Source organism: Ambystoma mexicanum, chromosome 1p (genome assembly GCF_040938575.1).
Source record: "Ambystoma mexicanum isolate Mex_15411 chromosome 1p, UKY_AmexF1_1, whole genome shotgun sequence".
Classification (NCBI taxonomy): Eukaryota; Metazoa; Chordata; class Amphibia; order Caudata; family Ambystomatidae; genus Ambystoma; species Ambystoma mexicanum.
In genome coordinates this window covers 13,957,773-13,976,745 of record NC_090921.1, presented here as the reverse complement: position 1 = coordinate 13,976,745, position 18,973 = coordinate 13,957,773, and the positions used below count along the sequence as shown (strand labels likewise).

Genomic DNA, 18,973 nt, shown 5'->3' with positions numbered 1-18,973 from the left:
TTCAATTCCCGGTGAGGGAGGTCAGATCTTTTCTAGGTTTTTTTTGGTTCTAAAAATGTTTGGGAAGCGAAGGTTCAGGAACATTGCCGGTAGGGAGAGTAAGCTCTTTAAAGGCATGCAATGAGATGTGTTTTTCTTTATTTCTGCATATTTCTGTAGCTAGCTGCATTCTTTCAGTCAACATCCCGCCCCATTTAGTGCTCACGTTTTTAAAGAAGTCCACCATTAGCCCGCAGTGTAAGCCTACCCGGGGCCTCCGCCGATGGTCCATGGTGTGTGGGATCCTTACTGGACCAACCCCAGCCGTAACGCAAATCTTAGCTTTGTCTCATTCGACCCCTAACTCGACCCAAGGAGCTACTGCAAACTCTTAGCCTAACACTAGCCCTAAATGAAAGACGCCTATTGTCCTCACATGTGGGATTTTGTTCTCGCTGCTAGTGCATACGAAACTTGGTTCCGACGTGTCCAGGAGTGGGAGAATTACCAGGGACCTTGCAATCTCGTGCCTGGGGGTTTCTAAGCTGGGCATAGGAGCTCCACTGGATGGAGCCAAGTGTCTTGAACTGAGTTTTTGTGATGCAGCAGGAAAAGGCGCTGCAAAAAGGAGCAACTACCAAGGCAAAGAGATGTGCATTCATTAGGGCATCGTGTCGGCAGATTTGTGGCCCTGCCAAGCACGTGTTTATTGACAGGATCGTGAACGCATGTCCGTTTTCAGTGAACAGTGATTTATGCTTTACCCTTTTTTGGTGAAAACGCACACGAGTCAGATGTGTGCTTTCAGTCTGGGTGTTCAGAAAAGCAAGAATTCATAAACACATGCCATTCCCTGGCTCCCAATTGTCCTGTCTGTACACGTGGCATGAAGATAAAAAAGAAACAGCTATTGGCAGCGGTGGGATTCGAACCCACGCCTCCAAAGAGACTGGAGCCTAAATCCAGCGCCTTAGACCGCTCGGCCACGCTACCCTGCTGGTACTGAAACGAGAGCCTCTGAGACCTGTATTTTTTTAGGGATTGGCTGGTTTGGCCATTAATTCAAAATCAAAGCAAAGCATGAACTTGGATTGAATTCTAGCACTGGCTGTGCAAAGCCCGAACTGAACAATAAAGCACACTTGTCAGCCTGAAATTGAAATGTCACCTTTCGGGAGTGCTCTGTTCAACAGCAGTCTGGTAGCCTAGTGGTCAATGTCAGCACCCCTCCATCCAGCAGTCTTGAGTTCAATTCCCGGTGAGGGAGGTCAGATCTTTTCTAGGTTTTTTTTGGTTCTAAAAATGTTTGGGAAGCGAAGGTTCAGGAACATTGCCGGTAGGGAGAGTAAGCTCTTTAAAGGCATGCAATGAGATGTGTTTTTCTTTATTTCTGCATATTTCTGTAGCTAGCTGCATTCTTTCAGTCAACATCCCGCCCCATTTAGTGCTCACGTTTTTAAAGAAGTCCACCATTAGCCCGCAGTGTAAGCCTACCCGGGGCCTCCGCCGATGGTCCATGGTGTGTGGGATCCTTACTGGACCAACCCCAGCCGTAACGCAAATCTTAGCTTTGTCTCATTCGACCCCTAACTCGACCCAAGGAGCTACTGCAAACTCTTAGCCTAACACTAGCCCTAAATGAAAGACGCCTATTGTCCTCACATGTGGGATTTTGTTCTCGCTGCTAGTGCATACGAAACTTGGTTCCGACGTGTCCAGGAGTGGGAGAATTACCAGGGACCTTGCAATCTCGTGCCTGGGGGTTTCTAAGCTGGGCATAGGAGCTCCACTGGATGGAGCCAAGTGTCTTGAACTGAGTTTTTGTGATGCAGCAGGAAAAGGCGCTGCAAAAAGGAGCAACTACCAAGGCAAAGAGATGTGCATTCATTAGGGCATCGTGTCGGCAGATTTGTGGCCCTGCCAAGCACGTGTTTATTGACAGGATCGTGAACGCATGTCCGTTTTCAGTGAACAGTGATTTATGCTTTACCCTTTTTTGGTGAAAACGCACACGAGTCAGATGTGTGCTTTCAGTCTGGGTGTTCAGAAAAGCAAGAATTCATAAACACATGCCATTCCCTGGCTCCCAATTGTCCTGTCTGTACACGTGGCATGAAGATAAAAAAGAAACAGCTATTGGCAGCGGTGGGATTCGAACCCACGCCTCCAAAGAGACTGGAGCCTAAATCCAGCGCCTTAGACCGCTCGGCCACGCTACCCTGCTGGTACTGAAACGAGAGCCTCTGAGACCTGTATTTTTTTAGGGATTGGCTGGTTTGGCCATTAATTCAAAATCAAAGCAAAGCATGAACTTGGATTGAATTCTAGCACTGGCTGTGCAAAGCCCGAACTGAACAATAAAGCACACTTGTCAGCCTGAAATTGAAATGTCACCTTTCGGGAGTGCTCTGTTCGACAGCAGTCTGGTAGCCTAGTGGTCAATGTCAGCACCCCTCCATCCAGCAGTCTTGAGTTCAATTCCCGGTGAGGGAGGTCAGATCTTTTCTAGGTTTTTTTTGGTTCTAAAAATGTTTGGGAAGCGAAGGTTCAGGAACATTGCCGGTAGGGAGAGTAAGCTCTTTAAAGGCATGCAATGAGATGTGTTTTTCTTTATTTCTGCATATTTCTGTAGCTAGCTGCATTCTTTCAGTCAACATCCCGCCCCATTTAGTGCTCACGTTTTTAAAGAAGTCCACCATTAGCCCGCAGTGTAAGCCTACCCGGGGCCTCCGCCGATGGTCCATGGTGTGTGGGATCCTTACTGGACCAACCCCAGCCGTAACGCAAATCTTAGCTTTGTCTCATTCGACCCCTAACTCGACCCAAGGAGCTACTGCAAACTCTTAGCCTAACACTAGCCCTAAATGAAAGACGCCTATTGTCCTCACATGTGGGATTTTGTTCTCGCTGCTAGTGCATACGAAACTTGGTTCCGACGTGTCCAGGAGTGGGAGAATTACCAGGGACCTTGCAATCTCGTGCCTGGGGGTTTCTAAGCTGGGCATAGGAGCTCCACTGGATGGAGCCAAGTGTCTTGAACTGAGTTTTTGTGATGCAGCAGGAAAAGGCGCTGCAAAAAGGAGCAACTACCAAGGCAAAGAGATGTGCATTCATTAGGGCATCGTGTCGGCAGATTTGTGGCCCTGCCAAGCACGTGTTTATTGACAGGATCGTGAACGCATGTCCGTTTTCAGTGAACAGTGATTTATGCTTTACCCTTTTTTGGTGAAAACGCACACGAGTCAGATGTGTGCTTTCAGTCTGGGTGTTCAGAAAAGCAAGAATTCATAAACACATGCCATTCCCTGGCTCCCAATTGTCCTGTCTGTACACGTGGCATGAAGATAAAAAAGAAACAGCTATTGGCAGCGGTGGGATTCGAACCCACGCCTCCAAAGAGACTGGAGCCTAAATCCAGCGCCTTAGACCGCTCGGCCACGCTACCCTGCTGGTACTGAAACGAGAGCCTCTGAGACCTGTATTTTTTTAGGGATTGGCTGGTTTGGCCATTAATTCAAAATCAAAGCAAAGCATGAACTTGGATTGAATTCTAGCACTGGCTGTGCAAAGCCCGAACTGAACAATAAAGCACACTTGTCAGCCTGAAATTGAAATGTCACCTTTCGGGAGTGCTCTGTTCAACAGCAGTCTGGTAGCCTAGTGGTCAATGTCAGCACCCCTCCATCCAGCAGTCTTGAGTTCAATTCCCGGTGAGGGAGGTCAGATCTTTTCTAGGTTTTTTTTGGTTCTAAAAATGTTTGGGAAGCGAAGGTTCAGGAACATTGCCGGTAGGGAGAGTAAGCTCTTTAAAGGCATGCAATGAGATGTGTTTTTCTTTATTTCTGCATATTTCTGTAGCTAGCTGCATTCTTTCAGTCAACATCCCGCCCCATTTAGTGCTCACGTTTTTAAAGAAGTCCACCATTAGCCCGCAGTGTAAGCCTACCCGGGGCCTCCGCCGATGGTCCATGGTGTGTGGGATCCTTACTGGACCAACCCCAGCCGTAACGCAAATCTTAGCTTTGTCTCATTCGACCCCTAACTCGACCCAAGGAGCTACTGCAAACTCTTAGCCTAACACTAGCCCTAAATGAAAGACGCCTATTGTCCTCACATGTGGGATTTTGTTCTCGCTGCTAGTGCATACGAAACTTGGTTCCGACGTGTCCAGGAGTGGGAGAATTACCAGGGACCTTGCAATCTCGTGCCTGGGGGTTTCTAAGCTGGGCATAGGAGCTCCACTGGATGGAGCCAAGTGTCTTGAACTGAGTTTTTGTGATGCAGCAGGAAAAGGCGCTGCAAAAAGGAGCAACTACCAAGGCAAAGAGATGTGCATTCATTAGGGCATCGTGTCGGCAGATTTGTGGCCCTGCCAAGCACGTGTTTATTGACAGGATCGTGAACGCATGTCCGTTTTCAGTGAACAGTGATTTATGCTTTACCCTTTTTTGGTGAAAACGCACACGAGTCAGATGTGTGCTTTCAGTCTGGGTGTTCAGAAAAGCAAGAATTCATAAACACATGCCATTCCCTGGCTCCCAATTGTCCTGTCTGTACACGTGGCATGAAGATAAAAAAGAAACAGCTATTGGCAGCGGTGGGATTCGAACCCACGCCTCCAAAGAGACTGGAGCCTAAATCCAGCGCCTTAGACCGCTCGGCCACGCTACCCTGCTGGTACTGAAACGAGAGCCTCTGAGACCTGTATTTTTTTAGGGATTGGCTGGTTTGGCCATTAATTCAAAATCAAAGCAAAGCATGAACTTGGATTGAATTCTAGCACTGGCTGTGCAAAGCCCGAACTGAACAATAAAGCACACTTGTCAGCCTGAAATTGAAATGTCACCTTTCGGGAGTGCTCTGTTCGACAGCAGTCTGGTAGCCTAGTGGTCAATGTCAGCACCCCTCCATCCAGCAGTCTTGAGTTCAATTCCCGGTGAGGGAGGTCAGATCTTTTCTAGGTTTTTTTTGGTTCTAAAAATGTTTGGGAAGCGAAGGTTCAGGAACATTGCCGGTAGGGAGAGTAAGCTCTTTAAAGGCATGCAATGAGATGTGTTTTTCTTTATTTCTGCATATTTCTGTAGCTAGCTGCATTCTTTCAGTCAACATCCCGCCCCATTTAGTGCTCACGTTTTTAAAGAAGTCCACCATTAGCCCGCAGTGTAAGCCTACCCGGGGCCTCCGCCGATGGTCCATGGTGTGTGGGATCCTTACTGGACCAACCCCAGCCGTAACGCAAATCTTAGCTTTGTCTCATTCGACCCCTAACTCGACCCAAGGAGCTACTGCAAACTCTTAGCCTAACACTAGCCCTAAATGAAAGACGCCTATTGTCCTCACATGTGGGATTTTGTTCTCGCTGCTAGTGCATACGAAACTTGGTTCCGACGTGTCCAGGAGTGGGAGAATTACCAGGGACCTTGCAATCTCGTGCCTGGGGGTTTCTAAGCTGGGCATAGGAGCTCCACTGGATGGAGCCAAGTGTCTTGAACTGAGTTTTTGTGATGCAGCAGGAAAAGGCGCTGCAAAAAGGAGCAACTACCAAGGCAAAGAGATGTGCATTCATTAGGGCATCGTGTCGGCAGATTTGTGGCCCTGCCAAGCACGTGTTTATTGACAGGATCGTGAACGCATGTCCGTTTTCAGTGAACAGTGATTTATGCTTTACCCTTTTTTGGTGAAAACGCACACGAGTCAGATGTGTGCTTTCAGTCTGGGTGTTCAGAAAAGCAAGAATTCATAAACACATGCCATTCCCTGGCTCCCAATTGTCCTGTCTGTACACGTGGCATGAAGATAAAAAAGAAACAGCTATTGGCAGCGGTGGGATTCGAACCCACGCCTCCAAAGAGACTGGAGCCTAAATCCAGCGCCTTAGACCGCTCGGCCACGCTACCCTGCTGGTACTGAAACGAGAGCCTCTGAGACCTGTATTTTTTTAGGGATTGGCTGGTTTGGCCATTAATTCAAAATCAAAGCAAAGCATGAACTTGGATTGAATTCTAGCACTGGCTGTGCAAAGCCCGAACTGAACAATAAAGCACACTTGTCAGCCTGAAATTGAAATGTCACCTTTCGGGAGTGCTCTGTTCGACAGCAGTCTGGTAGCCTAGTGGTCAATGTCAGCACCCCTCCATCCAGCAGTCTTGAGTTCAATTCCCGGTGAGGGAGGTCAGATCTTTTCTAGGTTTTTTTTGGTTCTAAAAATGTTTGGGAAGCGAAGGTTCAGGAACATTGCCGGTAGGGAGAGTAAGCTCTTTAAAGGCATGCAATGAGATGTGTTTTTCTTTATTTCTGCATATTTCTGTAGCTAGCTGCATTCTTTCAGTCAACATCCCGCCCCATTTAGTGCTCACGTTTTTAAAGAAGTCCACCATTAGCCCGCAGTGTAAGCCTACCCGGGGCCTCCGCCGATGGTCCATGGTGTGTGGGATCCTTACTGGACCAACCCCAGCCGTAACGCAAATCTTAGCTTTGTCTCATTCGACCCCTAACTCGACCCAAGGAGCTACTGCAAACTCTTAGCCTAACACTAGCCCTAAATGAAAGACGCCTATTGTCCTCACATGTGGGATTTTGTTCTCGCTGCTAGTGCATACGAAACTTGGTTCCGACGTGTCCAGGAGTGGGAGAATTACCAGGGACCTTGCAATCTCGTGCCTGGGGGTTTCTAAGCTGGGCATAGGAGCTCCACTGGATGGAGCCAAGTGTCTTGAACTGAGTTTTTGTGATGCAGCAGGAAAAGGCGCTGCAAAAAGGAGCAACTACCAAGGCAAAGAGATGTGCATTCATTAGGGCATCGTGTCGGCAGATTTGTGGCCCTGCCAAGCACGTGTTTATTGACAGGATCGTGAACGCATGTCCGTTTTCAGTGAACAGTGATTTATGCTTTACCCTTTTTTGGTGAAAACGCACACGAGTCAGATGTGTGCTTTCAGTCTGGGTGTTCAGAAAAGCAAGAATTCATAAACACATGCCATTCCCTGGCTCCCAATTGTCCTGTCTGTACACGTGGCATGAAGATAAAAAAGAAACAGCTATTGGCAGCGGTGGGATTCGAACCCACGCCTCCAAAGAGACTGGAGCCTAAATCCAGCGCCTTAGACCGCTCGGCCACGCTACCCTGCTGGTACTGAAACGAGAGCCTCTGAGACCTGTATTTTTTTAGGGATTGGCTGGTTTGGCCATTAATTCAAAATCAAAGCAAAGCATGAACTTGGATTGAATTCTAGCACTGGCTGTGCAAAGCCCGAACTGAACAATAAAGCACACTTGTCAGCCTGAAATTGAAATGTCACCTTTCGGGAGTGCTCTGTTCGACAGCAGTCTGGTAGCCTAGTGGTCAATGTCAGCACCCCTCCATCCAGCAGTCTTGAGTTCAATTCCCGGTGAGGGAGGTCAGATCTTTTCTAGGTTTTTTTTGGTTCTAAAAATGTTTGGGAAGCGAAGGTTCAGGAACATTGCCGGTAGGGAGAGTAAGCTCTTTAAAGGCATGCAATGAGATGTGTTTTTCTTTATTTCTGCATATTTCTGTAGCTAGCTGCATTCTTTCAGTCAACATCCCGCCCCATTTAGTGCTCACGTTTTTAAAGAAGTCCACCATTAGCCCGCAGTGTAAGCCTACCCGGGGCCTCCGCCGATGGTCCATGGTGTGTGGGATCCTTACTGGACCAACCCCAGCCGTAACGCAAATCTTAGCTTTGTCTCATTCGACCCCTAACTCGACCCAAGGAGCTACTGCAAACTCTTAGCCTAACACTAGCCCTAAATGAAAGACGCCTATTGTCCTCACATGTGGGATTTTGTTCTCGCTGCTAGTGCATACGAAACTTGGTTCCGACGTGTCCAGGAGTGGGAGAATTACCAGGGACCTTGCAATCTCGTGCCTGGGGGTTTCTAAGCTGGGCATAGGAGCTCCACTGGATGGAGCCAAGTGTCTTGAACTGAGTTTTTGTGATGCAGCAGGAAAAGGCGCTGCAAAAAGGAGCAACTACCAAGGCAAAGAGATGTGCATTCATTAGGGCATCGTGTCGGCAGATTTGTGGCCCTGCCAAGCACGTGTTTATTGACAGGATCGTGAACGCATGTCCGTTTTCAGTGAACAGTGATTTATGCTTTACCCTTTTTTGGTGAAAACGCACACGAGTCAGATGTGTGCTTTCAGTCTGGGTGTTCAGAAAAGCAAGAATTCATAAACACATGCCATTCCCTGGCTCCCAATTGTCCTGTCTGTACACGTGGCATGAAGATAAAAAAGAAACAGCTATTGGCAGCGGTGGGATTCGAACCCACGCCTCCAAAGAGACTGGAGCCTAAATCCAGCGCCTTAGACCGCTCGGCCACGCTACCCTGCTGGTACTGAAACGAGAGCCTCTGAGACCTGTATTTTTTTAGGGATTGGCTGGTTTGGCCATTAATTCAAAATCAAAGCAAAGCATGAACTTGGATTGAATTCTAGCACTGGCTGTGCAAAGCCCGAACTGAACAATAAAGCACACTTGTCAGCCTGAAATTGAAATGTCACCTTTCGGGAGTGCTCTGTTCGACAGCAGTCTGGTAGCCTAGTGGTCAATGTCAGCACCCCTCCATCCAGCAGTCTTGAGTTCAATTCCCGGTGAGGGAGGTCAGATCTTTTCTAGGTTTTTTTTGGTTCTAAAAATGTTTGGGAAGCGAAGGTTCAGGAACATTGCCGGTAGGGAGAGTAAGCTCTTTAAAGGCATGCAATGAGATGTGTTTTTCTTTATTTCTGCATATTTCTGTAGCTAGCTGCATTCTTTCAGTCAACATCCCGCCCCATTTAGTGCTCACGTTTTTAAAGAAGTCCACCATTAGCCCGCAGTGTAAGCCTACCCGGGGCCTCCGCCGATGGTCCATGGTGTGTGGGATCCTTACTGGACCAACCCCAGCCGTAACGCAAATCTTAGCTTTGTCTCATTCGACCCCTAACTCGACCCAAGGAGCTACTGCAAACTCTTAGCCTAACACTAGCCCTAAATGAAAGACGCCTATTGTCCTCACATGTGGGATTTTGTTCTCGCTGCTAGTGCATACGAAACTTGGTTCCGACGTGTCCAGGAGTGGGAGAATTACCAGGGACCTTGCAATCTCGTGCCTGGGGGTTTCTAAGCTGGGCATAGGAGCTCCACTGGATGGAGCCAAGTGTCTTGAACTGAGTTTTTGTGATGCAGCAGGAAAAGGCGCTGCAAAAAGGAGCAACTACCAAGGCAAAGAGATGTGCATTCATTAGGGCATCGTGTCGGCAGATTTGTGGCCCTGCCAAGCACGTGTTTATTGACAGGATCGTGAACGCATGTCCGTTTTCAGTGAACAGTGATTTATGCTTTACCCTTTTTTGGTGAAAACGCACACGAGTCAGATGTGTGCTTTCAGTCTGGGTGTTCAGAAAAGCAAGAATTCATAAACACATGCCATTCCCTGGCTCCCAATTGTCCTGTCTGTACACGTGGCATGAAGATAAAAAAGAAACAGCTATTGGCAGCGGTGGGATTCGAACCCACGCCTCCAAAGAGACTGGAGCCTAAATCCAGCGCCTTAGACCGCTCGGCCACGCTACCCTGCTGGTACTGAAACGAGAGCCTCTGAGACCTGTATTTTTTTAGGGATTGGCTGGTTTGGCCATTAATTCAAAATCAAAGCAAAGCATGAACTTGGATTGAATTCTAGCACTGGCTGTGCAAAGCCCGAACTGAACAATAAAGCACACTTGTCAGCCTGAAATTGAAATGTCACCTTTCGGGAGTGCTCTGTTCGACAGCAGTCTGGTAGCCTAGTGGTCAATGTCAGCACCCCTCCATCCAGCAGTCTTGAGTTCAATTCCCGGTGAGGGAGGTCAGATCTTTTCTAGGTTTTTTTTGGTTCTAAAAATGTTTGGGAAGCGAAGGTTCAGGAACATTGCCGGTAGGGAGAGTAAGCTCTTTAAAGGCATGCAATGAGATGTGTTTTTCTTTATTTCTGCATATTTCTGTAGCTAGCTGCATTCTTTCAGTCAACATCCCGCCCCATTTAGTGCTCACGTTTTTAAAGAAGTCCACCATTAGCCCGCAGTGTAAGCCTACCCGGGGCCTCCGCCGATGGTCCATGGTGTGTGGGATCCTTACTGGACCAACCCCAGCCGTAACGCAAATCTTAGCTTTGTCTCATTCGACCCCTAACTCGACCCAAGGAGCTACTGCAAACTCTTAGCCTAACACTAGCCCTAAATGAAAGACGCCTATTGTCCTCACATGTGGGATTTTGTTCTCGCTGCTAGTGCATACGAAACTTGGTTCCGACGTGTCCAGGAGTGGGAGAATTACCAGGGACCTTGCAATCTCGTGCCTGGGGGTTTCTAAGCTGGGCATAGGAGCTCCACTGGATGGAGCCAAGTGTCTTGAACTGAGTTTTTGTGATGCAGCAGGAAAAGGCGCTGCAAAAAGGAGCAACTACCAAGGCAAAGAGATGTGCATTCATTAGGGCATCGTGTCGGCAGATTTGTGGCCCTGCCAAGCACGTGTTTATTGACAGGATCGTGAACGCATGTCCGTTTTCAGTGAACAGTGATTTATGCTTTACCCTTTTTTGGTGAAAACGCACACGAGTCAGATGTGTGCTTTCAGTCTGGGTGTTCAGAAAAGCAAGAATTCATAAACACATGCCATTCCCTGGCTCCCAATTGTCCTGTCTGTACACGTGGCATGAAGATAAAAAAGAAACAGCTATTGGCAGCGGTGGGATTCGAACCCACGCCTCCAAAGAGACTGGAGCCTAAATCCAGCGCCTTAGACCGCTCGGCCACGCTACCCTGCTGGTACTGAAACGAGAGCCTCTGAGACCTGTATTTTTTTAGGGATTGGCTGGTTTGGCCATTAATTCAAAATCAAAGCAAAGCATGAACTTGGATTGAATTCTAGCACTGGCTGTGCAAAGCCCGAACTGAACAATAAAGCACACTTGTCAGCCTGAAATTGAAATGTCACCTTTCGGGAGTGCTCTGTTCAACAGCAGTCTGGTAGCCTAGTGGTCAATGTCAGCACCCCTCCATCCAGCAGTCTTGAGTTCAATTCCCGGTGAGGGAGGTCAGATCTTTTCTAGGTTTTTTTTGGTTCTAAAAATGTTTGGGAAGCGAAGGTTCAGGAACATTGCCGGTAGGGAGAGTAAGCTCTTTAAAGGCATGCAATGAGATGTGTTTTTCTTTATTTCTGCATATTTCTGTAGCTAGCTGCATTCTTTCAGTCAACATCCCGCCCCATTTAGTGCTCACGTTTTTAAAGAAGTCCACCATTAGCCCGCAGTGTAAGCCTACCCGGGGCCTCCGCCGATGGTCCATGGTGTGTGGGATCCTTACTGGACCAACCCCAGCCGTAACGCAAATCTTAGCTTTGTCTCATTCGACCCCTAACTCGACCCAAGGAGCTACTGCAAACTCTTAGCCTAACACTAGCCCTAAATGAAAGACGCCTATTGTCCTCACATGTGGGATTTTGTTCTCGCTGCTAGTGCATACGAAACTTGGTTCCGACGTGTCCAGGAGTGGGAGAATTACCAGGGACCTTGCAATCTCGTGCCTGGGGGTTTCTAAGCTGGGCATAGGAGCTCCACTGGATGGAGCCAAGTGTCTTGAACTGAGTTTTTGTGATGCAGCAGGAAAAGGCGCTGCAAAAAGGAGCAACTACCAAGGCAAAGAGATGTGCATTCATTAGGGCATCGTGTCGGCAGATTTGTGGCCCTGCCAAGCACGTGTTTATTGACAGGATCGTGAACGCATGTCCGTTTTCAGTGAACAGTGATTTATGCTTTACCCTTTTTTGGTGAAAACGCACACGAGTCAGATGTGTGCTTTCAGTCTGGGTGTTCAGAAAAGCAAGAATTCATAAACACATGCCATTCCCTGGCTCCCAATTGTCCTGTCTGTACACGTGGCATGAAGATAAAAAAGAAACAGCTATTGGCAGCGGTGGGATTCGAACCCACGCCTCCAAAGAGACTGGAGCCTAAATCCAGCGCCTTAGACCGCTCGGCCACGCTACCCTGCTGGTACTGAAACGAGAGCCTCTGAGACCTGTATTTTTTTAGGGATTGGCTGGTTTGGCCATTAATTCAAAATCAAAGCAAAGCATGAACTTGGATTGAATTCTAGCACTGGCTGTGCAAAGCCCGAACTGAACAATAAAGCACACTTGTCAGCCTGAAATTGAAATGTCACCTTTCGGGAGTGCTCTGTTCAACAGCAGTCTGGTAGCCTAGTGGTCAATGTCAGCACCCCTCCATCCAGCAGTCTTGAGTTCAATTCCCGGTGAGGGAGGTCAGATCTTTTCTAGGTTTTTTTTGGTTCTAAAAATGTTTGGGAAGCGAAGGTTCAGGAACATTGCCGGTAGGGAGAGTAAGCTCTTTAAAGGCATGCAATGAGATGTGTTTTTCTTTATTTCTGCATATTTCTGTAGCTAGCTGCATTCTTTCAGTCAACATCCCGCCCCATTTAGTGCTCACGTTTTTAAAGAAGTCCACCATTAGCCCGCAGTGTAAGCCTACCCGGGGCCTCCGCCGATGGTCCATGGTGTGTGGGATCCTTACTGGACCAACCCCAGCCGTAACGCAAATCTTAGCTTTGTCTCATTCGACCCCTAACTCGACCCAAGGAGCTACTGCAAACTCTTAGCCTAACACTAGCCCTAAATGAAAGACGCCTATTGTCCTCACATGTGGGATTTTGTTCTCGCTGCTAGTGCATACGAAACTTGGTTCCGACGTGTCCAGGAGTGGGAGAATTACCAGGGACCTTGCAATCTCGTGCCTGGGGGTTTCTAAGCTGGGCATAGGAGCTCCACTGGATGGAGCCAAGTGTCTTGAACTGAGTTTTTGTGATGCAGCAGGAAAAGGCGCTGCAAAAAGGAGCAACTACCAAGGCAAAGAGATGTGCATTCATTAGGGCATCGTGTCGGCAGATTTGTGGCCCTGCCAAGCACGTGTTTATTGACAGGATCGTGAACGCATGTCCGTTTTCAGTGAACAGTGATTTATGCTTTACCCTTTTTTGGTGAAAACGCACACGAGTCAGATGTGTGCTTTCAGTCTGGGTGTTCAGAAAAGCAAGAATTCATAAACACATGCCATTCCCTGGCTCCCAATTGTCCTGTCTGTACACGTGGCATGAAGATAAAAAAGAAACAGCTATTGGCAGCGGTGGGATTCGAACCCACGCCTCCAAAGAGACTGGAGCCTAAATCCAGCGCCTTAGACCGCTCGGCCACGCTACCCTGCTGGTACTGAAACGAGAGCCTCTGAGACCTGTATTTTTTTAGGGATTGGCTGGTTTGGCCATTAATTCAAAATCAAAGCAAAGCATGAACTTGGATTGAATTCTAGCACTGGCTGTGCAAAGCCCGAACTGAACAATAAAGCACACTTGTCAGCCTGAAATTGAAATGTCACCTTTCGGGAGTGCTCTGTTCGACAGCAGTCTGGTAGCCTAGTGGTCAATGTCAGCACCCCTCCATCCAGCAGTCTTGAGTTCAATTCCCGGTGAGGGAGGTCAGATCTTTTCTAGGTTTTTTTTGGTTCTAAAAATGTTTGGGAAGCGAAGGTTCAGGAACATTGCCGGTAGGGAGAGTAAGCTCTTTAAAGGCATGCAATGAGATGTGTTTTTCTTTATTTCTGCATATTTCTGTAGCTAGCTGCATTCTTTCAGTCAACATCCCGCCCCATTTAGTGCTCACGTTTTTAAAGAAGTCCACCATTAGCCCGCAGTGTAAGCCTACCCGGGGCCTCCGCCGATGGTCCATGGTGTGTGGGATCCTTACTGGACCAACCCCAGCCGTAACGCAAATCTTAGCTTTGTCTCATTCGACCCCTAACTCGACCCAAGGAGCTACTGCAAACTCTTAGCCTAACACTAGCCCTAAATGAAAGACGCCTATTGTCCTCACATGTGGGATTTTGTTCTCGCTGCTAGTGCATACGAAACTTGGTTCCGACGTGTCCAGGAGTGGGAGAATTACCAGGGACCTTGCAATCTCGTGCCTGGGGGTTTCTAAGCTGGGCATAGGAGCTCCACTGGATGGAGCCAAGTGTCTTGAACTGAGTTTTTGTGATGCAGCAGGAAAAGGCGCTGCAAAAAGGAGCAACTACCAAGGCAAAGAGATGTGCATTCATTAGGGCATCGTGTCGGCAGATTTGTGGCCCTGCCAAGCACGTGTTTATTGACAGGATCGTGAACGCATGTCCGTTTTCAGTGAACAGTGATTTATGCTTTACCCTTTTTTGGTGAAAACGCACACGAGTCAGATGTGTGCTTTCAGTCTGGGTGTTCAGAAAAGCAAGAATTCATAAACACATGCCATTCCCTGGCTCCCAATTGTCCTGTCTGTACACGTGGCATGAAGATAAAAAAGAAACAGCTATTGGCAGCGGTGGGATTCGAACCCACGCCTCCAAAGAGACTGGAGCCTAAATCCAGCGCCTTAGACCGCTCGGCCACGCTACCCTGCTGGTACTGAAACGAGAGCCTCTGAGACCTGTATTTTTTTAGGGATTGGCTGGTTTGGCCATTAATTCAAAATCAAAGCAAAGCATGAACTTGGATTGAATTCTAGCACTGGCTGTGCAAAGCCCGAACTGAACAATAAAGCACACTTGTCAGCCTGAAATTGAAATGTCACCTTTCGGGAGTGCTCTGTTCAACAGCAGTCTGGTAGCCTAGTGGTCAATGTCAGCACCTCTCCATCCAGCAGTCTTGAGTTCAATTCCCGGTGAGGGAGGTCAGATCTTTTCTAGGTTTTTTTTGGTTCTAAAAATGTTTGGGAAGCGAAGGTTCAGGAACATTGCCGGTAGGGAGAGTAAGCTCTTTAAAGGCATGCAATGAGATGTGTTTTTCTTTATTTCTGCATATTTCTGTAGCTAGCTGCATTCTTTCAGTCAACATCCCGCCCCATTTAGTGCTCACGTTTTTAAAGAAGTCCACCATTAGCCCGCAGTGTAAGCCTACCCGGGGCCTCCGCCGATGGTCCATGGTGTGTGGGATCCTTACTGGACCAACCCCAGCCGTAACGCAAATCTTAGCTTTGTCTCATTCGACCCCTAACTCGACCCAAGGAGCTACTGCAAACTCTTAGCCTAACACTAGCCCTAAATGAAAGACGCCTATTGTCCTCACATGTGGGATTTTGTTCTCGCTGCTAGTGCATACGAAACTTGGTTCCGACGTGTCCAGGAGTGGGAGAATTACCAGGGACCTTGCAATCTCGTGCCTGGGGGTTTCTAAGCTGGGCATAGGAGCTCCACTGGATGGAGCCAAGTGTCTTGAACTGAGTTTTTGTGATGCAGCAGGAAAAGGCGCTGCAAAAAGGAGCAACTACCAAGGCAAAGAGATGTGCATTCATTAGGGCATCGTGTCGGCAGATTTGTGGCCCTGCCCTGAACGTGTTTATTGACAGGATCGTGAACGCATGTCCGTTTTCAGTGAACAGTGATTTATGCTTTACCCTTTTTTGGTGAAAACGCACACGAGTCAGATGTGTGCTTTCAGTCTGGGTGTTCAGAAAAGCAAGAATTCATAAACACATGCCATTCCCTGGCTCCCAATTGTCCTGTCTGTACACGTGGCATGAAGATAAAAAAGAAACAGCTATTGGCAGCGGTGGGATTCGAACCCACGCCTCCAAAGAGACTGGAGCCTAAATCCAGCGCCTTAGACCGCTCGGCCACGCTACCCTGCTGGTACTGAAACGAGAGCCTCTGAGACCTGTATTTTTTTAGGGATTGGCTGGTTTGGCCATTAATTCAAAATCAAAGCAAAGCATGAACTTGGATTGAATTCTAGCACTGGCTGTGCAAAGCCCGAACTGAACAATAAAGCACACTTGTCAGCCTGAAATTGAAATGTCACCTTTCGGGAGTGCTCTGTTCGACAGCAGTCTGGTAGCCTAGTGGTCAATGTCAGCACCCCTCCATCCAGCAGTCCTGAGTTCAATACCCGGTGAGGGAGGTCAGATCTTTTCTAGGTTTTTTTTGGTTCTAAAAATGTTTGGGAAGCGAAGGTTCAGGAACATTGCCGGTAGGGAGAGTAAGCTCTTTAAAGGCATGCAATGAGATGTGTTTTTCTTTATTTCTGCATATTTCTGTAGCTAGCTGCATTCTTTCAGTCAACATCCCGCCCCATTTAGTGCTCACGTTTTTAAAGAAGTCCACCATTAGCCCGCAGTGTAAGCCTACCCGGGGCCTCCGCCGATGGTCCATGGTGTGTGGGATCCTTACTGGACCAACCCCAGCCGTAACGCAAATCTTAGCTTTGTCTCATTCGACCCCTAACTCGACCCAAGGAGCTACTGCAAACTCTTAGCCTAACACTAGCCCTAAATGAAAGACGCCTATTGTCCTCACATGTGGGATTTTGTTCTCGCTGCTAGTGCATACGAAACTTGGTTCCGACGTGTCCAGGAGTGGGAGAATTACCAGGGACCTTGCAATCTCGTGCCTGGGGGTTTCTAAGCTGGGCATAGGAGCTCCACTGGATGGAGCCAAGTGTCTTGAACTGAGTTTTTGTGATGCAGCAGGAAAAGGCGCTGCAAAAAGGAGCAACTACCAAGGCAAAGAGATGTGCATTCATTAGGGCATCGTGTCGGCAGATTTGTGGCCCTGCCAAGCACGTGTTTATTGACAGGATCGTGAACGCATGTCCGTTTTCAGTGAACAGTGATTTATGCTTTACCCTTTTTTGGTGAAAACGCACACGAGTCAGATGTGTGCTTTCAGTCTGGGTGTTCAGAAAAGCAAGAATTCATAAACACATGCCATTCCCTGGCTCCCAATTGTCCTGTCTGTACACGTGGCATGAAGATAAAAAAGAAACAGCTATTGGCAGCGGTGGGATTCGAACCCACGCCTCCAAAGAGACTGGAGCCTAAATCCAGCGCCTTAGACCGCTCGTCCACGCTACCCTGCTGGTACTGAAACGAGAGCCTCTGAGACCTGTATTTTTTTAGGGATTGGCTGGTTTGGCCATTAATTCAAAATCAAAGCAAAGCATGAACTTGGATTGAATTCTAGCACTGGCTCTGCAAAGCCCGAACTGAACAATAAAGCACACTTGTCAGCCTGAAATTGAAATGTCACCTTTCGGGAGTGCTCTGTTCAACAGCAGTCTGGTAGCCTAGTGGTCAATGTCAGCACCCCTCCATCCAGCAGTCTTGAGTTCAATTCCCGGTGAGGGAGGTCAGATCTTTTCTAGGTTTTTTTTGGTTCTAAAAATGTTTGGGAAGCGAAGGTTCAGGAACATTGCCGGTAGGGAGAGTAAGCTCTTTAAAGGCATGCAATGAGATGTGTTTTTCTTTATTTCTGCATATTTCTGTAGCTAGCTGCATTCTTTCAGTCAACATCCCGCCCCATTTAGTGCTCACGTTTTTAAAGAAGTCCACCATTAGCCCGCAGTGTAAGCCTACCCGGGGCCTCCGCCGATGGTCCATGGTGTGTGGGATCCTTACTGGACCAACCCCAGCCGTAACGCAAATCTTAGCTTTGTCTCATTCGACCCCTAACTCGACCCAAGGAGCTACTGCAAACTCTTAGCCTAACACTAGCCCTAAATGAAAGACGCCTATTGTCCTCACATGTGGGATTTTGTTCTCGCTGCTAGTGCATACGAAACTTGGTTCCGACGTGTCCAGGAGTGGGAGAATTACCAGGGACCTTGCAATCTCGTGCCTGGGGGTTTCTAAGCTGGGCATAGGAGCTCCACTGGATGGAGCCAAGTGTCTTGAACTGAGTTTTTGTGATGCAGCAGGAAAAGGCGCTGCAAAAAGGAGCAACTACCAAGGCAAAGAGATGTGCATTCATTAGGGCATCGTGTCGGCAGATTTGTGGCCCTGCCAAGCACGTGTTTATTGACAGGATCGTGAACGCATGTCCGTTTTCAGTGAACAGTGATTTATGCTTTACCCTTTTTTGGTGAAAACGCACACGAGTCAGATGTGTGCTTTCAGTCTGGGTGTTCAGAAAAGCAAGAATTCATAAACACATGCCATTCCCTGGCTCCCAATTGTCCTGTCTGTACACGTGGCATGAAGATAAAAAAGAAACAGCTATTGGCAGCGGTGGGATTCGAACCCACGCCTCCAAAGAGACTGGAGCCTAAATCCAGCGCCTTAGACCGCTCGTCCACGCTACCCTGCTGGTACTGAAACGAGAGCCTCTGAGACCTGTATTTTTTTAGGGATTGGCTGGTTTGGCCATTAATTCAAAATCAAAGCAAAGCATGAACTTGGATTGAATTCTAGCACTGGCTCTGCAAAGCCCGAACTGAACAATAAAGCACACTTGTCAGCCTGAAATTGAAATGTCACCTTTCGGGAGTGCTCTGTTCAACAGCAGTCTGGTAGCCTAGTGGTCAATGTCAGCACCCCTCCATCCAGCAGTCTTGAGTTCAATTCCCGGTGAGGGAGGTCAGATCTTTTCTAGGTTTTTTTTGGTTCTAAAAATGTTTGGGAAGCGAAGGTTCAGGAACATTGCCGGTAGGGAGAGTAAGCTCTTTAAAGGCATGCAATGAGATGTGTTTTTCTTTATTTCTGCATATTTCTGTAGCTAGCTGCATTCTTTCAGTCAACATCCCGCCCCATTTAGTGCTCACGTTTTTAAAGAAGTCCACCATTAGCCCGCAGTGTAAGCCTACCCGGGGCCTCCGCCGATGGTCCATGGTGTGTGGGATCCTTACTGGACCAACCCCAGCCGTAACGCAAATCTTAGCTTTGTCTCATTCGACCCCTAACTCGACCCAAGGAGCTACTGCAAACTCTTAGCCTAACACTAGCCCTAAATGAAAGACGCCTATTGTCCTCACATGTGGGATTTTGTTCTCGCTGCTAGTGCATACGAAACTTGGTTCCGACGTGTCCAGGAGTGGGAGAATTACCAGGGACCTTGCAATCTCGTGCCTGGGGGTTTCTAAGCTGGGCATAGGAGCTCCACTGGATGGAGCCAAGTGTCTTGAACTGAGTTTTTGTGATGC

The 18,973-nt window shown here is 48.0% G+C and overlaps 15 non-coding genes across 15 annotated transcripts; all 15 read right to left on the bottom strand.

The window, feature by feature from the left end:
* Positions 1-890: 890 nt before the first annotated feature.
* TRNAL-UAG (transfer RNA leucine (anticodon UAG)) lies at positions 891-972 on the bottom strand. Its single transcript has one exon. It is a non-coding gene; the product is annotated as a tRNA-Leu (tRNA).
* A 1,144-nt stretch (positions 973-2,116) lies between these two features.
* Positions 2,117-2,198, bottom strand: TRNAL-UAG (transfer RNA leucine (anticodon UAG)). The gene has a single exon. It is a non-coding gene; the product is annotated as a tRNA-Leu (tRNA).
* A 1,144-nt stretch (positions 2,199-3,342) lies between these two features.
* TRNAL-UAG (transfer RNA leucine (anticodon UAG)) lies at positions 3,343-3,424 on the bottom strand. Its single transcript has one exon. It is a non-coding gene; the product is annotated as a tRNA-Leu (tRNA).
* Positions 3,425-4,568: 1,144 nt separating this feature from the next.
* On the bottom strand, positions 4,569-4,650 carry TRNAL-UAG (transfer RNA leucine (anticodon UAG)). The gene has a single exon. It is a non-coding gene; the product is annotated as a tRNA-Leu (tRNA).
* A 1,144-nt stretch (positions 4,651-5,794) lies between these two features.
* On the bottom strand, positions 5,795-5,876 carry TRNAL-UAG (transfer RNA leucine (anticodon UAG)). The gene has a single exon. It is a non-coding gene; the product is annotated as a tRNA-Leu (tRNA).
* Positions 5,877-7,020: 1,144 nt separating this feature from the next.
* On the bottom strand, positions 7,021-7,102 carry TRNAL-UAG (transfer RNA leucine (anticodon UAG)). Its single transcript has one exon. It is a non-coding gene; the product is annotated as a tRNA-Leu (tRNA).
* Positions 7,103-8,246: 1,144 nt separating this feature from the next.
* TRNAL-UAG (transfer RNA leucine (anticodon UAG)) lies at positions 8,247-8,328 on the bottom strand. Its single transcript has one exon. It is a non-coding gene; the product is annotated as a tRNA-Leu (tRNA).
* Positions 8,329-9,472: 1,144 nt separating this feature from the next.
* TRNAL-UAG (transfer RNA leucine (anticodon UAG)) lies at positions 9,473-9,554 on the bottom strand. Its single transcript has one exon. It is a non-coding gene; the product is annotated as a tRNA-Leu (tRNA).
* A 1,144-nt stretch (positions 9,555-10,698) lies between these two features.
* TRNAL-UAG (transfer RNA leucine (anticodon UAG)) lies at positions 10,699-10,780 on the bottom strand. Its single transcript has one exon. It is a non-coding gene; the product is annotated as a tRNA-Leu (tRNA).
* Positions 10,781-11,924: 1,144 nt separating this feature from the next.
* On the bottom strand, positions 11,925-12,006 carry TRNAL-UAG (transfer RNA leucine (anticodon UAG)). The gene has a single exon. It is a non-coding gene; the product is annotated as a tRNA-Leu (tRNA).
* A 1,144-nt stretch (positions 12,007-13,150) lies between these two features.
* Positions 13,151-13,232, bottom strand: TRNAL-UAG (transfer RNA leucine (anticodon UAG)). The gene has a single exon. It is a non-coding gene; the product is annotated as a tRNA-Leu (tRNA).
* Positions 13,233-14,376: 1,144 nt separating this feature from the next.
* On the bottom strand, positions 14,377-14,458 carry TRNAL-UAG (transfer RNA leucine (anticodon UAG)). Its single transcript has one exon. It is a non-coding gene; the product is annotated as a tRNA-Leu (tRNA).
* A 1,144-nt stretch (positions 14,459-15,602) lies between these two features.
* Positions 15,603-15,684, bottom strand: TRNAL-UAG (transfer RNA leucine (anticodon UAG)). Its single transcript has one exon. It is a non-coding gene; the product is annotated as a tRNA-Leu (tRNA).
* A 1,144-nt stretch (positions 15,685-16,828) lies between these two features.
* On the bottom strand, positions 16,829-16,910 carry TRNAL-UAG (transfer RNA leucine (anticodon UAG)). The gene has a single exon. It is a non-coding gene; the product is annotated as a tRNA-Leu (tRNA).
* Positions 16,911-18,054: 1,144 nt separating this feature from the next.
* Positions 18,055-18,136, bottom strand: TRNAL-UAG (transfer RNA leucine (anticodon UAG)). The gene has a single exon. It is a non-coding gene; the product is annotated as a tRNA-Leu (tRNA).
* Positions 18,137-18,973: the final 837 nt, after the last annotated feature.